Genomic DNA, 10,172 nt, shown 5'->3' with positions numbered 1-10,172 from the left:
GCTGGGGGTGATTCCTCCAAAATTTCCTTTTGTCCTCCACACATTTCAATTGTAAAATGTAATGCCTGCAGCACTTGATATTCCCAGGTGGTCTCCCATCCAAGTACTAACCAAGCCCAACATTGCTTAGCTTCTGAGATCAGACGAGATCAGGCTTATTCAAGGTGGTGTGGCCGCAGGCGATTGCATTTCTGCTTTCATGACTTTTATGTTTAGTGAGCTGGGGGTGATTCCTCCAAAATTTCCTTTTGTCCTCCACACATTTCAATTGTAAAATGTAATTACAAAAATGTAATGCCTGCAGCACTTGATATTCCCAGGTGGTCTCCCATCCAAGTACTAACCAAGCCCAACATTGCTTAGCTTCTGAGATCAGACGAGATCAGGCTTATTCAAGGTGGTGTGGCCGCAGGCGATTGCATTTCTGCTTTCATGACTTTTATGTTTAGTGAGCTGGGGGTGATTCCTCCAAAATTTCCTTTTGTCCTCCACACATTTCAATTGTAAAATGTAATGCCTGCAGCACTTGATATTCCCAGGTGGTCTCCCATCCAAGTACTAACCAAGCCCAACATTGCTTAGCTTCTGAGATCAGACGAGATCAGGCTTATTCAAGGTGGTGTGGCCGCAGGCGATTGCATTTCTGCTTTCATGACTTTTATGTTTAGTGAGCTGGGGGTGATTCCTCCAAAATTTCCTTTTGTCCTCCACACATTTCAATTGTAAAATGTAATGCCTGCAGCACTTGATATTCCCAGGTGGTCTCCCATCCAAGTACTAACCAAGCCCAACATTGCTTAGCTTCTGAGATCAGACGAGATCAGGCTTATTCAAGGTGGTGTGGCCGCAGGCGATTGCATTTCTGCTTTCATGACTTTTATGTTTAGTGAGCTGGGGGTGATTCCTCCAAAATTTCCTTTTGTCCTCCACACATTTCAATTGTAAAATGTAATTACAAAAATGTAATGCCTGCAGCACTTGATATTCCCAGGTGGTCTCCCATCCAAGTACTAACCAAGCCCAACATTGCTTAGCTTCTGAGATCAGACGAGATCAGGCTTATTCAAGGTGGTGTGGCCGCAGGCGATTGCATTTCTGCTTTCATGACTTTTATGTTTAGTGAGCTGGGGGTGATTCCTCCAAAATTTCCTTTTGTCCTCCACACATTTCAATTGTAAAATGTAATGCCTGCAGCACTTGATATTCCCAGGTGGTCTCCCATCCAAGTACTAACCAAGCCCAACATTGCTTAGCTTCTGAGATCAGACGAGATCAGGCTTATTCAAGGTGGTGTGGCCGCAGGCGATTGCATTTCTGCTTTCATGACTTTTATGTTTAGTGAGCTGGGGGTGATTCCTCCAAAATTTCCTTTTGTCCTCCACACATTTCAATTGTAAAATGTAATTACAAAAATGTAATGCCTGCAGCACTTGATATTCCCAGGTGGTCTCCCATCCAAGTACTAACCAAGCCCAACATTGCTTAGCTTCTGAGATCAGACGAGATCAGGCTTATTCAAGGTGGTGTGGCCGCAGGCGATTGCATTTCTGCTTTCATGACTTTTATGTTTAGTGAGCTGGGGGTGATTCCTCCAAAATTTCCTTTTGTCCTCCACACATTTCAATTGTAAAATGTAATTACAAAAATGTAATGCCTGCAGCACTTGATATTCCCAGGTGGTCTCCCATCCAAGTACTAACCAAGCCCAACATTGCTTAGCTTCTGAGATCAGACGAGATCAGGCTTATTCAAGGTGGTGTGGCCGCAGGCGATTGCATTTCTGCTTTCATGACTTTTATGTTTAGTGAGCTGGGGGTGATTCCTCCAAAATTTCCTTTTGTCCTCCACACATTTCAATTGTAAAATGTAATTACAAAAATGTAATGCCTGCAGCACTTGATATTCCCAGGTGGTCTCCCATCCAAGTACTAACCAAGCCCAACATTGCTTAGCTTCTGAGATCAGACGAGATCAGGCTTATTCAAGGTGGTGTGGCCGCAGGCGATTGCATTTCTGCTTTCATGACTTTTATGTTTAGTGAGCTGGGGGTGATTCCTCCAAAATTTCCTTTTGTCCTCCACACATTTCAATTGTAAAATGTAATGCCTGCAGCACTTGATATTCCCAGGTGGTCTCCCATCCAAGTACTAACCAAGCCCAACATTGCTTAGCTTCTGAGATCAGACGAGATCAGGCTTATTCAAGGTGGTGTGGCCGCAGGCGATTGCATTTCTGCTTTCATGACTTTTATGTTTAGTGAGCTGGGGGTGATTCCTCCAAAATTTCCTTTTGTCCTCCACACATTTCAATTGTAAAATGTAATTACAAAAATGTAATGCCTGCAGCACTTGATATTCCCAGGTGGTCTCCCATCCAAGTACTAACCAAGCCCAACATTGCTTAGCTTCTGAGATCAGACGAGATCAGGCTTATTCAAGGTGGTGTGGCCGCAGGCGATTGCATTTCTGCTTTCATGACTTTTATGTTTAGTGAGCTGGGGGTGATTCCTCCAAAATTTCCTTTTGTCCTCCACACATTTCAATTGTAAAATGTAATGCCTGCAGCACTTGATATTCCCAGGTGGTCTCCCATCCAAGTACTAACCAAGCCCAACATTGCTTAGCTTCTGAGATCAGACGAGATCAGGCTTATTCAAGGTGGTGTGGCCGCAGGCGATTGCATTTCTGCTTTCATGACTTTTATGTTTAGTGAGCTGGGGGTGATTCCTCCAAAATTTCCTTTTGTCCTCCACACATTTCAATTGTAAAATGTAATTACAAAAATGTAATGCCTGCAGCACTTGATATTCCCAGGTGGTCTCCCATCCAAGTACTAACCAAGCCCAACATTGCTTAGCTTCTGAGATCAGACGAGATCAGGCTTATTCAAGGTGGTGTGGCCGCAGGCGATTGCATTTCTGCTTTCATGACTTTTATGTTTAGTGAGCTGGGGGTGATTCCTCCAAAATTTCCTTTTGTCCTCCACACATTTCAATTGTAAAATGTAATTACAAAAATGTAATGCCTGCAGCACTTGATATTCCCAGGTGGTCTCCCATCCAAGTACTAACCAAGCCCAACATTGCTTAGCTTCTGAGATCAGACGAGATCAGGCTTATTCAAGGTGGTGTGGCCGCAGGCGATTGCATTTCTGCTTTCATGACTTTTATGTTTAGTGAGCTGGGGGTGATTCCTCCAAAATTTCCTTTTGTCCTCCACACATTTCAATTGTAAAATGTAATGCCTGCAGCACTTGATATTCCCAGGTGGTCTCCCATCCAAGTACTAACCAAGCCCAACATTGCTTAGCTTCTGAGATCAGACGAGATCAGGCTTATTCAAGGTGGTGTGGCCGCAGGCGATTGCATTTCTGCTTTCATGACTTTTATGTTTAGTGAGCTGGGGGTGATTCCTCCAAAATTTCCTTTTGTCCTCCACACATTTCAATTGTAAAATGTAATTACAAAAATGTAATGCCTGCAGCACTTGATATTCCCAGGTGGTCTCCCATCCAAGTACTAACCAAGCCCAACATTGCTTAGCTTCTGAGATCAGACGAGATCAGGCTTATTCAAGGTGGTGTGGCCGCAGGCGATTGCATTTCTGCTTTCATGACTTTTATGTTTAGTGAGCTGGGGGTGATTCCTCCAAAATTTCCTTTTGTCCTCCACACATTTCAATTGTAAAATGTAATTACAAAAATGTAATGCCTGCAGCACTTGATATTCCCAGGTGGTCTCCCATCCAAGTACTAACCAAGCCCAACATTGCTTAGCTTCTGAGATCAGACGAGATCAGGCTTATTCAAGGTGGTGTGGCCGCAGGCGATTGCATTTCTGCTTTCATGACTTTTATGTTTAGTGAGCTGGGGGTGATTCCTCCAAAATTTCCTTTTGTCCTCCACACATTTCAATTGTAAAATGTAATTACAAAAATGTAATGCCTGCAGCACTTGATATTCCCAGGTGGTCTCCCATCCAAGTACTAACCAAGCCCAACATTGCTTAGCTTCTGAGATCAGACGAGATCAGGCTTATTCAAGGTGGTGTGGCCGCAGGCGATTGCATTTCTGCTTTCATGACTTTTATGTTTAGTGAGCTGGGGGTGATTCCTCCAAAATTTCCTTTTGTCCTCCACACATTTCAATTGTAAAATGTAATTACAAAAATGTAATGCCTGCAGCACTTGATATTCCCAGGTGGTCTCCCATCCAAGTACTAACCAAGCCCAACATTGCTTAGCTTCTGAGATCAGACGAGATCAGGCTTATTCAAGGTGGTGTGGCCGCAGGCGATTGCATTTCTGCTTTCATGACTTTTATGTTTAGTGAGCTGGGGGTGATTCCTCCAAAATTTCCTTTTGTCCTCCACACATTTCAATTGTAAAATGTAATGCCTGCAGCACTTGATATTCCCAGGTGGTCTCCCATCCAAGTACTAACCAAGCCCAACATTGCTTAGCTTCTGAGATCAGACGAGATCAGGCTTATTCAAGGTGGTGTGGCCGCAGGCAATTGCATTTCTGCTTTCATGACTTTTATGTTTAGTGAGCTGGGGGTGATTCCTCCAAAATTTCCTTTTGTCCTCCACACATTTCAATTGTAAAATGTAATTACAAAAATGTATTGCCTGCAGCACTTGATATTCCCAGGTGGTCTCCCATCCAAGTACTAACCAAGCCCAACATTGCTTAGCTTCAGAGATCAGACGAGATCAGGCTTATTCAAGGTGGTGTGGCCGCAGGCGATTGCATTTCTGCTTTCATGACTTTTATGTTTAGTGAGCTGGGGGTGATTCCTCGAAAATTTCCTTTTGTCCTCCACACATTTCAATTGTAAAATGTAATGCCTGCAGCACTTGATATTCCCAGGTGGTCTCCCATCCAAGTACTAACCAAGCCCAACATTGCTTAGCTTCTGAGATCAGACGAGATCAGGCTTATTCAAGGTGGTGTGGCCGCAGGCGATTGCATTTCTGCTTTCATGACTTTTATGTTTAGTGAGCTGGGGGTGATTCCTCCAAAATTTCCTTTTGTCCTCCACACATTTCAATTGTAAAATGTAATTACAAAAATGTAATGCCTGCAGCACTTGATATTCCCAGGTGGTCTCCCATCCAAGTACTAACCAAGCCCAACATTGCTTAGCTTCTGAGATCAGACGAGATCAGGCTTATTCAAGGTGGTGTGGCCGCAGGCGATTGCATTTCTGCTTTCATGACTTTTATGTTTAGTGAGCTGGGGGTGATTCCTCCAAAATTTCCTTTTGTCCTCCACACATTTCAATTGTAAAATGTAATGCCTGCAGCACTTGATATTCCCAGGTGGTCTCCCATCCAAGTACTAACCAAGCCCAACATTGCTTAGCTTCTGAGATCAGACGAGATCAGGCTTATTCAAGGTGGTGTGGCCGCAGGCGATTGCATTTCTGCTTTCATGACTTTTATGTTTAGTGAGCTGGGGGTGATTCCTCCAAAATTTCCTTTTGTCCTCCACACATTTCAATTGTAAAATGTAATTACAAAAATGTAATGCCTGCAGCACTTGATATTCCCAGGTGGTCTCCCATCCAAGTACTAACCAAGCCCAACATTGCTTAGCTTCTGAGATCAGACGAGATCAGGCTTATTCAAGGTGGTGTGGCCGCAGGCGATTGCATTTCTGCTTTCATGACTTTTATGTTTAGTGAGCTGGGGGTGATTCCTCCAAAATTTCCTTTTGTCCTCCACACATTTCAATTGTAAAATGTAATTACAAAAATGTATTGCCTGCAGCACTTGATATTCCCAGGTGGTCTCCCATCCAAGTACTAACCAAGCCCAACATTGCTTAGCTTCTGAGATCAGACGAGATCAGGCTTATTCAAGGTGGTGTGGCCGCAGGCGATTGCATTTCTGCTTTCATGACTTTTATGTTTAGTGAGCTGGGGGTGATTCCTCCAAAATTTCCTTTTGTCCTCCACACATTTCAATTGTAAAATGTAATTACAAAAATGTAATGCCTGCAGCACTTGATATTCCCAGGTGGTCTCCCATCCAAGTACTAACCAAGCCCAACATTGCTTAGCTTCTGAGATCAGACGAGATCAGGCTTATTCAAGGTGGTGTGGCCGCAGGCGATTGCATTTCTGCTTTCATGACTTTTATGTTTAGTGAGCTGGGGGTGATTCCTCCAAAATTTCCTTTTGTCCTCCACACATTTCAATTGTAAAATGTAATGCCTGCAGCACTTGATATTCCCAGGTGGTCTCCCATCCAAGTACTAACCAAGCCCAACATTGCTTAGCTTCTGAGATCAGACGAGATCAGGCTTATTCAAGGTGGTGTGGCCGCAGGCGATTGCATTTCTGCTTTCATGACTTTTATGTTTAGTGAGCTGGGGGTGATTCCTCCAAAATTTCCTTTTGTCCTCCACACATTTCAATTGTAAAATGTAATTACAAAAATGTAATGCCTGCAGCACTTGATATTCCCAGGTGGTCTACCATCCAAGTACTAACCAAGCCCAACATTGCTTAGCTTCTGAGATCAGACGAGATCAGGCTTATTCAAGGTGGTGTGGCCGCAGGCGATTGCATTTCTGCTTTCATGACTTTTATGTTTAGTGAGCTGGGGGTGATTCCTCCAAAATTTCCTTTTGTCCTCCACACATTTCAATTGTAAAATGTAATTACAAAAATGTAATGCCTGCAGCACTTGATATTCCCAGGTGGTCTCCCATCCAAGTACTAACCAAGCCCAACATTGCTTAGCTTCTGAGATCAGACGAGATCAGGCTTATTCAAGGTGGTGTGGCCGCAGGCGATTGCATTTCTGCTTTCATGACTTTTATGTTTAGTGAGCTGGGGGTGATTCCTCCAAAATTTCCTTTTGTCCTCCACACATTTCAATTGTAAAATGTAATGCCTGCAGCACTTGATATTCCCAGGTGGTCTCCCATCCAAGTACTAACCAAGCCCAACATTGTTTAGCTTCTGAGATCAGACGAGATCAGGCTTATTCAAGGTGGTGTGGCCGCAGGCGATTGCATTTCTGCTTTCATGACTTTTATGTTTAGTGAGCTGGGGGTGATTCCTCCAAAATTTCCTTTTGTCCTCCACACATTTCAATTGTAAAATGTAATTACAAAAATGTAATGCCTGCAGCACTTGATATTCCCAGGTGGTCTCCCATCCAAGTACTAACCAAGCCCAACATTGCTTAGCTTCTGAGATCAGACGAGATCAGGCTTATTCAAGGTGGTGTGGCCGCAGGCGATTGCATTTCTGCTTTCATGACTTTTATGTTTAGTGAGCTGGGGGTGATTCCTCCAAAATTTCCTTTTGTCCTCCACACATTTCAATTGTAAAATGTAATTACAAAAATGTAATGCCTGCAGCACTTGATATTCCCAGGTGGTCTCCCATCCAAGTACTAACCAAGCCCAACATTGCTTAGCTTCTGAGATCAGACGAGATCAGGCTTATTCAAGGTGGTGTGGCCGCAGGCGATTGCATTTCTGCTTTCATGACTTTTATGTTTAGTGAGCTGGGGGTGATTCCTCCAAAATTTCCTTTTGTCCTCCACACATTTCAATTGTAAAATGTAATTACAAAAATGTAATGCCTGCAGCACTTGATATTCCCAGGTGGTCTCCCATCCAAGTACTAACCAAGCCCAACATTGCTTAGCTTCTGAGATCAGACGAGATCAGGCTTATTCAAGGTGGTGTGGCCGCAGGCGATTGCATTTCTGCTTTCATGACTTTTATGTTTAGTGAGCTGGGGGTGATTCCTCCAAAATTTCCTTTTGTCCTCCACACATTTCAATTGTAAAATGTAATTACAAAAATGTAATGCCTGCAGCACTTGATATTCCCAGGTGGTCTCCCATCCAAGTACTAACCAAGCCCAACATTGCTTAGCTTCTGAGATCAGACGAGATCAGGCTTATTCAAGGTGGTGTGGCCGCAGGCGATTGCATTTCTGCTTTCATGACTTTTATGTTTAGTGAGCTGGGGGTGATTCCTCCAAAATTTCCTTTTGTCCTCCACACATTTCAATTGTAAAATGTAATGCCTGCAGCACTTGATATTCCCAGGTGGTCTCCCATCCAAGTACTAACCAAGCCCAACATTGCTTAGCTTCTGAGATCAGACGAGATCAGGCTTATTCAAGGTGGTGTGGCCGCAGGCGATTGCATTTCTGCTTTCATGACTTTTATGTTTAGTGAGCTGGGGGTGATTCCTCCAAAATTTCCTTTTGTCCTCCACACATTTCAATTGTAAAATGTAATTACAAAAATGTAATGCCTGCAGCACTTGATATTCCCAGGTGGTCTCCCATCCAAGTACTAACCAAGCCCAACATTGCTTAGCTTCTGAGATCAGACGAGATCAGGCTTATTCAAGGTGGTGTGGCCGCAGGCGATTGCATTTCTGCTTTCATGACTTTTATGTTTAGTGAGCTGGGGGTGATTCCTCCAAAATTTCCTTTTGTCCTCCACACATTTCAATTGTAAAATGTAATGCCTGCAGCACTTGATATTCCCAGGTGGTCTCCCATCCAAGTACTAACCAAGCCCAACATTGCTTAGCTTCTGAGATCAGACGAGATCAGGCTTATTCAAGGTGGTGTGGCCGCAGGCGATTGCATTTCTGCTTTCATGACTTTTATGTTTAGTGAGCTGGGGGTGATTCCTCCAAAATTTCCTTTTGTCCTCCACACATTTCAATTGTAAAATGTAATGCCTGCAGCACTTGATATTCCCAGGTGGTCTCCCATCCAAGTACTAACCAAGCCCAACATTGCTTAGCTTCTGAGATCAGACGAGATCAGGCTTATTCAAGGTGGTGTGGCCGCAGGCGATTGCATTTCTGCTTTCATGACTTTTATGTTTAGTGAGCTGGGGGTGATTCCTCCAAAATTTCCTTTTGTCCTCCACACATTTCAATTGTAAAATGTAATTACAAAAATGTAATGCCTGCAGCACTTGATATTCCCAGGTGGTCTCCCATCCAAGTACTAACCAAGCCCAACATTGCTTAGCTTCGGAGATCAGACGAGATCAGGCTTATTCAAGGTGGTGTGGCCGCAGGCGATTGCTGTTCTGCTTTCATGACTTTTATGTTTAGTGAGCTGGGGGTGATTCCTCCAAAATTTCCTTTTGTCCTCCACACATTTCAATTGTAAAATGTAATGCCTGCAGCACTTGATATTCCCAGGTGGTCTCCCATCCAAGTACTAACCAAGCCCAACATTGCTTAGCTTCTGAGATCAGGCTTATTCAAGGTGGTGTGGCCGCAGGCGATTGCTTTTCTGCTTTCATGACTTTTATGTTTAGTGAGCTGGGGGTGATTCCTCCAAAATTTCCTTTTGTCCTCCACACATTTCAATTGTAAAATGTAATGCCTGCAGCACTTGATATTCCCAGGTGGTCTCCCATCCAAGTACTAACCAAGCCCAACATTGCTTAGCTTCTGAGATCAGACGAGATCAGGCTTATTCAAGGTGGTGTGGCCGCAGGCGATTGCATTTCTGCTTTCATGACTTTTATGTTTAGTGAGCTGGGGGTGATTCCTCCAAAATTTCCTTTTGTCCTCCACACATTTCAATTGTAAAATGTAATGCCTGCAGCACTTGATATTCCCAGGTGGTCTCCCATCCAAGTACTAACCAAGCCCAACATTGCTTAGCTTCTGAGATCAGACGAGATCAGGCTTATTCAAGGTGGTGTGGCCGCAGGCGATTGCATTTCTGCTTTCATGACTTTTATGTTTAGTGAGCTGGGGGTGATTCCTCCAAAATTTCCTTTTGTCCTCCACACATTTCAATTGTAAAATGTAATGCCTGCAGCACTTGATATTCCCAGGTGGTCTCCCATCCAAGTACTAACCAAGCCCAACATTGCTTAGCTTCTGAGATCAGACGAGATCAGGCTTATTCAAGGTGGTGTGGCCGCAGGCGATTGCATTTCTGCTTTCATGACTTTTATGTTTAGTGAGCTGGGGGTGATTCCTCCAAAATTTCCTTTTGTCCTCCACACATTTCAATTGTAAAATGTAATGCCTGCAGCACTTGATATTCCCAGGTGGTCTCCCATCCAAGTACTAACCAAGCCCAACATTGCTTAGCTTCTGAGATCAGACGAGATCAGGCTTATTCAAGGTGGTGTGGCCGCAGGCGATTGCATTTCTGCT

The 10,172-nt window shown here is 43.7% G+C and overlaps 44 non-coding genes and 1 pseudogene across 44 annotated transcripts; all 45 read right to left on the bottom strand.

The window, feature by feature from the left end:
* Positions 1 to 62: 62 nt before the first annotated feature.
* On the bottom strand, positions 63 to 181 carry LOC131717152 (5S ribosomal RNA). The gene has a single exon (XR_009316037.1). It is a non-coding gene; the product is annotated as a 5S ribosomal RNA (ribosomal RNA).
* A 114-nt stretch (positions 182 to 295) lies between these two features.
* Positions 296 to 414, bottom strand: LOC131717151 (5S ribosomal RNA). The gene has a single exon (XR_009316036.1). It is a non-coding gene; the product is annotated as a 5S ribosomal RNA (ribosomal RNA).
* Positions 415 to 514: 100 nt separating this feature from the next.
* On the bottom strand, positions 515 to 633 carry LOC131717150 (5S ribosomal RNA). Its single transcript, XR_009316035.1, has one exon. It is a non-coding gene; the product is annotated as a 5S ribosomal RNA (ribosomal RNA).
* Positions 634 to 733: 100 nt separating this feature from the next.
* LOC131717149 (5S ribosomal RNA) lies at positions 734 to 852 on the bottom strand. The gene has a single exon (XR_009316034.1). It is a non-coding gene; the product is annotated as a 5S ribosomal RNA (ribosomal RNA).
* Positions 853 to 966: 114 nt separating this feature from the next.
* On the bottom strand, positions 967 to 1,085 carry LOC131717148 (5S ribosomal RNA). Its single transcript, XR_009316033.1, has one exon. It is a non-coding gene; the product is annotated as a 5S ribosomal RNA (ribosomal RNA).
* Positions 1,086 to 1,185: 100 nt separating this feature from the next.
* Positions 1,186 to 1,304, bottom strand: LOC131717147 (5S ribosomal RNA). The gene has a single exon (XR_009316032.1). It is a non-coding gene; the product is annotated as a 5S ribosomal RNA (ribosomal RNA).
* Positions 1,305 to 1,418: 114 nt separating this feature from the next.
* Positions 1,419 to 1,537, bottom strand: LOC131717146 (5S ribosomal RNA). Its single transcript, XR_009316031.1, has one exon. It is a non-coding gene; the product is annotated as a 5S ribosomal RNA (ribosomal RNA).
* Positions 1,538 to 1,651: 114 nt separating this feature from the next.
* Positions 1,652 to 1,770, bottom strand: LOC131717144 (5S ribosomal RNA). Its single transcript, XR_009316029.1, has one exon. It is a non-coding gene; the product is annotated as a 5S ribosomal RNA (ribosomal RNA).
* Positions 1,771 to 1,884: 114 nt separating this feature from the next.
* On the bottom strand, positions 1,885 to 2,003 carry LOC131717143 (5S ribosomal RNA). The gene has a single exon (XR_009316028.1). It is a non-coding gene; the product is annotated as a 5S ribosomal RNA (ribosomal RNA).
* Positions 2,004 to 2,103: 100 nt separating this feature from the next.
* Positions 2,104 to 2,222, bottom strand: LOC131717142 (5S ribosomal RNA). Its single transcript, XR_009316027.1, has one exon. It is a non-coding gene; the product is annotated as a 5S ribosomal RNA (ribosomal RNA).
* A 114-nt stretch (positions 2,223 to 2,336) lies between these two features.
* Positions 2,337 to 2,455, bottom strand: LOC131717141 (5S ribosomal RNA). The gene has a single exon (XR_009316026.1). It is a non-coding gene; the product is annotated as a 5S ribosomal RNA (ribosomal RNA).
* A 100-nt stretch (positions 2,456 to 2,555) lies between these two features.
* On the bottom strand, positions 2,556 to 2,674 carry LOC131717140 (5S ribosomal RNA). Its single transcript, XR_009316025.1, has one exon. It is a non-coding gene; the product is annotated as a 5S ribosomal RNA (ribosomal RNA).
* Positions 2,675 to 2,788: 114 nt separating this feature from the next.
* LOC131717138 (5S ribosomal RNA) lies at positions 2,789 to 2,907 on the bottom strand. The gene has a single exon (XR_009316023.1). It is a non-coding gene; the product is annotated as a 5S ribosomal RNA (ribosomal RNA).
* A 114-nt stretch (positions 2,908 to 3,021) lies between these two features.
* LOC131717137 (5S ribosomal RNA) lies at positions 3,022 to 3,140 on the bottom strand. Its single transcript, XR_009316022.1, has one exon. It is a non-coding gene; the product is annotated as a 5S ribosomal RNA (ribosomal RNA).
* A 100-nt stretch (positions 3,141 to 3,240) lies between these two features.
* LOC131717136 (5S ribosomal RNA) lies at positions 3,241 to 3,359 on the bottom strand. The gene has a single exon (XR_009316021.1). It is a non-coding gene; the product is annotated as a 5S ribosomal RNA (ribosomal RNA).
* A 114-nt stretch (positions 3,360 to 3,473) lies between these two features.
* Positions 3,474 to 3,592, bottom strand: LOC131717135 (5S ribosomal RNA). Its single transcript, XR_009316020.1, has one exon. It is a non-coding gene; the product is annotated as a 5S ribosomal RNA (ribosomal RNA).
* A 114-nt stretch (positions 3,593 to 3,706) lies between these two features.
* Positions 3,707 to 3,825, bottom strand: LOC131717134 (5S ribosomal RNA). The gene has a single exon (XR_009316019.1). It is a non-coding gene; the product is annotated as a 5S ribosomal RNA (ribosomal RNA).
* Positions 3,826 to 3,939: 114 nt separating this feature from the next.
* Positions 3,940 to 4,058, bottom strand: LOC131717132 (5S ribosomal RNA). Its single transcript, XR_009316017.1, has one exon. It is a non-coding gene; the product is annotated as a 5S ribosomal RNA (ribosomal RNA).
* Positions 4,059 to 4,172: 114 nt separating this feature from the next.
* Positions 4,173 to 4,291, bottom strand: LOC131717131 (5S ribosomal RNA). Its single transcript, XR_009316016.1, has one exon. It is a non-coding gene; the product is annotated as a 5S ribosomal RNA (ribosomal RNA).
* A 100-nt stretch (positions 4,292 to 4,391) lies between these two features.
* On the bottom strand, positions 4,392 to 4,510 carry LOC131717130 (5S ribosomal RNA). Its single transcript, XR_009316015.1, has one exon. It is a non-coding gene; the product is annotated as a 5S ribosomal RNA (ribosomal RNA).
* Positions 4,511 to 4,624: 114 nt separating this feature from the next.
* LOC131711115 (5S ribosomal RNA) lies at positions 4,625 to 4,743 on the bottom strand. The gene has a single exon (XR_009312997.1). It is a non-coding gene; the product is annotated as a 5S ribosomal RNA (ribosomal RNA).
* A 100-nt stretch (positions 4,744 to 4,843) lies between these two features.
* LOC131717129 (5S ribosomal RNA) lies at positions 4,844 to 4,962 on the bottom strand. The gene has a single exon (XR_009316014.1). It is a non-coding gene; the product is annotated as a 5S ribosomal RNA (ribosomal RNA).
* A 114-nt stretch (positions 4,963 to 5,076) lies between these two features.
* Positions 5,077 to 5,195, bottom strand: LOC131717128 (5S ribosomal RNA). Its single transcript, XR_009316013.1, has one exon. It is a non-coding gene; the product is annotated as a 5S ribosomal RNA (ribosomal RNA).
* A 100-nt stretch (positions 5,196 to 5,295) lies between these two features.
* LOC131717127 (5S ribosomal RNA) lies at positions 5,296 to 5,414 on the bottom strand. Its single transcript, XR_009316012.1, has one exon. It is a non-coding gene; the product is annotated as a 5S ribosomal RNA (ribosomal RNA).
* Positions 5,415 to 5,528: 114 nt separating this feature from the next.
* LOC131717126 (5S ribosomal RNA) lies at positions 5,529 to 5,647 on the bottom strand. Its single transcript, XR_009316011.1, has one exon. It is a non-coding gene; the product is annotated as a 5S ribosomal RNA (ribosomal RNA).
* A 114-nt stretch (positions 5,648 to 5,761) lies between these two features.
* On the bottom strand, positions 5,762 to 5,880 carry LOC131717125 (5S ribosomal RNA). Its single transcript, XR_009316010.1, has one exon. It is a non-coding gene; the product is annotated as a 5S ribosomal RNA (ribosomal RNA).
* Positions 5,881 to 5,994: 114 nt separating this feature from the next.
* Positions 5,995 to 6,113, bottom strand: LOC131717124 (5S ribosomal RNA). Its single transcript, XR_009316009.1, has one exon. It is a non-coding gene; the product is annotated as a 5S ribosomal RNA (ribosomal RNA).
* Positions 6,114 to 6,213: 100 nt separating this feature from the next.
* Positions 6,214 to 6,332, bottom strand: LOC131717123 (5S ribosomal RNA). Its single transcript, XR_009316008.1, has one exon. It is a non-coding gene; the product is annotated as a 5S ribosomal RNA (ribosomal RNA).
* Positions 6,333 to 6,446: 114 nt separating this feature from the next.
* Positions 6,447 to 6,565, bottom strand: LOC131711006 (5S ribosomal RNA). The gene has a single exon (XR_009312888.1). It is a non-coding gene; the product is annotated as a 5S ribosomal RNA (ribosomal RNA).
* A 114-nt stretch (positions 6,566 to 6,679) lies between these two features.
* On the bottom strand, positions 6,680 to 6,798 carry LOC131717121 (5S ribosomal RNA). The gene has a single exon (XR_009316006.1). It is a non-coding gene; the product is annotated as a 5S ribosomal RNA (ribosomal RNA).
* A 100-nt stretch (positions 6,799 to 6,898) lies between these two features.
* LOC131710206 (5S ribosomal RNA) lies at positions 6,899 to 7,017 on the bottom strand. The gene has a single exon (XR_009312075.1). It is a non-coding gene; the product is annotated as a 5S ribosomal RNA (ribosomal RNA).
* A 114-nt stretch (positions 7,018 to 7,131) lies between these two features.
* Positions 7,132 to 7,250, bottom strand: LOC131717120 (5S ribosomal RNA). The gene has a single exon (XR_009316005.1). It is a non-coding gene; the product is annotated as a 5S ribosomal RNA (ribosomal RNA).
* A 114-nt stretch (positions 7,251 to 7,364) lies between these two features.
* LOC131717119 (5S ribosomal RNA) lies at positions 7,365 to 7,483 on the bottom strand. Its single transcript, XR_009316004.1, has one exon. It is a non-coding gene; the product is annotated as a 5S ribosomal RNA (ribosomal RNA).
* A 114-nt stretch (positions 7,484 to 7,597) lies between these two features.
* On the bottom strand, positions 7,598 to 7,716 carry LOC131717118 (5S ribosomal RNA). The gene has a single exon (XR_009316003.1). It is a non-coding gene; the product is annotated as a 5S ribosomal RNA (ribosomal RNA).
* A 114-nt stretch (positions 7,717 to 7,830) lies between these two features.
* LOC131717117 (5S ribosomal RNA) lies at positions 7,831 to 7,949 on the bottom strand. The gene has a single exon (XR_009316002.1). It is a non-coding gene; the product is annotated as a 5S ribosomal RNA (ribosomal RNA).
* A 100-nt stretch (positions 7,950 to 8,049) lies between these two features.
* Positions 8,050 to 8,168, bottom strand: LOC131717116 (5S ribosomal RNA). The gene has a single exon (XR_009316001.1). It is a non-coding gene; the product is annotated as a 5S ribosomal RNA (ribosomal RNA).
* A 114-nt stretch (positions 8,169 to 8,282) lies between these two features.
* Positions 8,283 to 8,401, bottom strand: LOC131717115 (5S ribosomal RNA). The gene has a single exon (XR_009316000.1). It is a non-coding gene; the product is annotated as a 5S ribosomal RNA (ribosomal RNA).
* Positions 8,402 to 8,501: 100 nt separating this feature from the next.
* LOC131717114 (5S ribosomal RNA) lies at positions 8,502 to 8,620 on the bottom strand. Its single transcript, XR_009315999.1, has one exon. It is a non-coding gene; the product is annotated as a 5S ribosomal RNA (ribosomal RNA).
* Positions 8,621 to 8,720: 100 nt separating this feature from the next.
* LOC131717113 (5S ribosomal RNA) lies at positions 8,721 to 8,839 on the bottom strand. Its single transcript, XR_009315998.1, has one exon. It is a non-coding gene; the product is annotated as a 5S ribosomal RNA (ribosomal RNA).
* A 114-nt stretch (positions 8,840 to 8,953) lies between these two features.
* LOC131711777 (5S ribosomal RNA) lies at positions 8,954 to 9,072 on the bottom strand. Its single transcript, XR_009313665.1, has one exon. It is a non-coding gene; the product is annotated as a 5S ribosomal RNA (ribosomal RNA).
* A 100-nt stretch (positions 9,073 to 9,172) lies between these two features.
* On the bottom strand, positions 9,173 to 9,281 carry LOC131714837 (5S ribosomal RNA; annotated as a pseudogene).
* A 100-nt stretch (positions 9,282 to 9,381) lies between these two features.
* LOC131717112 (5S ribosomal RNA) lies at positions 9,382 to 9,500 on the bottom strand. The gene has a single exon (XR_009315997.1). It is a non-coding gene; the product is annotated as a 5S ribosomal RNA (ribosomal RNA).
* A 100-nt stretch (positions 9,501 to 9,600) lies between these two features.
* On the bottom strand, positions 9,601 to 9,719 carry LOC131717110 (5S ribosomal RNA). Its single transcript, XR_009315995.1, has one exon. It is a non-coding gene; the product is annotated as a 5S ribosomal RNA (ribosomal RNA).
* A 100-nt stretch (positions 9,720 to 9,819) lies between these two features.
* On the bottom strand, positions 9,820 to 9,938 carry LOC131717109 (5S ribosomal RNA). The gene has a single exon (XR_009315994.1). It is a non-coding gene; the product is annotated as a 5S ribosomal RNA (ribosomal RNA).
* A 100-nt stretch (positions 9,939 to 10,038) lies between these two features.
* Positions 10,039 to 10,157, bottom strand: LOC131717108 (5S ribosomal RNA). Its single transcript, XR_009315993.1, has one exon. It is a non-coding gene; the product is annotated as a 5S ribosomal RNA (ribosomal RNA).
* Between the last annotated feature and the right edge of the window lie 15 nt (positions 10,158 to 10,172).

This window comes from Acipenser ruthenus, chromosome 44 (assembly GCF_902713425.1).
Source record: "Acipenser ruthenus chromosome 44, fAciRut3.2 maternal haplotype, whole genome shotgun sequence".
Taxonomy (NCBI): domain Eukaryota; kingdom Metazoa; phylum Chordata; class Actinopteri; order Acipenseriformes; family Acipenseridae; genus Acipenser; species Acipenser ruthenus.
The sequence above is the reverse complement of the archived record's forward strand: the minus strand, read 5'-3'. Positions and strand labels throughout refer to the sequence as shown.